We start from the raw sequence: 1,760 nt of genomic DNA on the forward strand, positions 1-1,760 counted from the left end.
ATATTTATGATTGTTATCTCTTCTTGGAGTTTTCCCTTAACAAGTATGTAGTGGCCTTGTCTTTTGTTGAGTCTTGGCTTGAAGCACACATTGTATGCAGATGGAATAGCTACCCCAGGAACCCCTGGGTTCCTGTCACGTGGAGTATTGTTAGTCTGTGAATTTATTTTTGAATTAAAGCTGTTTATTATATAAAGGATATTGTTGGATCATTTCTTGGTCCATTCTGCCTGTTTTTTTTTTTTTTTTTTTTTTTTTTTATTGGTGAATTGAGACAGAAGCCCATTACTTTATGTTGTCTTAGGAAGATACAACAAAGGATTAAGGTCAAATGTGTTATAGTAAACCCAAGTCTGATAGTGAATGTACATAGTTCCTCTCCTAATCTACTACTTACAAAGATATTCAATGTTTAAATGCTCATCTCTGCTTTCTTTTGAAGAGTTAGAGGGAAAGATGTGGGAACCTAAGAGTAAGTACGGTGACTGCTAATGTTTGGACCTTGACTATTCCCATAAGATATCTTTATCGATCTTCTTTATCATAAGATTCATATGATGAAGTCTGTGTCTCTAATGATGAGCTCTTGGGAGATTGTGGAACATTAAGTGGTACATTATGAGAAGTTCTTGAGTAATAAGAGGAAATGCCTTTGAAGGGTTCTGTGGGACCCAAATCCTTTCCTCTTCCTCTCATTTTCCCCTGTTCATGAAAGTGAGTGGTTTTGCATCACCATTCCTTCTTGTCATGATGTGTGACCACCGGCCCAAAGTAACAAGGCTAACCAATTGTGGACTGGAACCTCTAAAGTTGAGCTAAAACAAGATTCTTCTCTTTGTAAATTGAGTATCTCAGCTATCTTATTAAAATGACAAAAAACTAACAATCTCATTTGTATAAAACTGAGAAGGCTAAGAACTCTAATCTTTCATAGTCCTACATACTTCCTTTGTAAGCAGGAAGGCCCTTTCCTCCAACCCAATTAAAGGGAGTCTGTAGTTGTCAAAAATGGTATCTGGACAAAGGTAAACAAATCACTATTGCTCCTTAGCATTTTCACTTCATGATCCTTTCATTAGTTCAAGTTTTGAAAATTAAATTACAGAGAGGCAAGGGCAAGATATAATATTGAATAGATAACCTATAACATATGCAAAGAGTTGTGAGACTTTGACCTTCTAAGTGGATTGTAGGGGTTCGATCCTTGGTGTACTGTTTGAGACTGTGCATGGCGGTGGCACATGCCTGTACTCTCAGTGCTTGGGAGGCTGAAAACAGGAGGATCACTATGAGTCTTAGGTGTATAGTGTAGACCCTGTAGACCCTGTACCAAATACATAAAAAATAAATAAATGGATTGTAAATGTTTTAGATTCTGTTAGTATTTTGTAAAATCTAATAGCTAATGAAGAATGGAATGTTAAGAGAACATCTATATATTCAACCTACTTAGTCAAGCCACCTTTAAACATCCATAATTCCTCTCCTAATCCACTTACAAAGATATTAAAACATAGGTTTCTGAGGAAACTGACATCTTTGAAAAGACCTGTAATTGTTCTCCATCTTCAGGAAATAATAGCAGAAGAGGCTGTAATAAAAATAGGCTCTCCGGTCTTCAGCTGAATGATGGGATCCTTACATGGTCAAGACCTGTTAGCACTTAGACAAGATGGTAAAGCCCTTAGTACTATGTTCCAAACTCTGAATAGTAGGGGTATTTGTGTGTGTGTGTGTGTGTGTGTGTGTGTGTGTGTGTG

The sequence above is a fragment of the Octodon degus genome, unplaced genomic scaffold (assembly GCF_000260255.1).
Source record: "Octodon degus isolate 3935 unplaced genomic scaffold, OctDeg1.0 scaffold00009, whole genome shotgun sequence".
NCBI lineage: Eukaryota > Metazoa > Chordata > Mammalia > Rodentia > Octodontidae > Octodon > Octodon degus.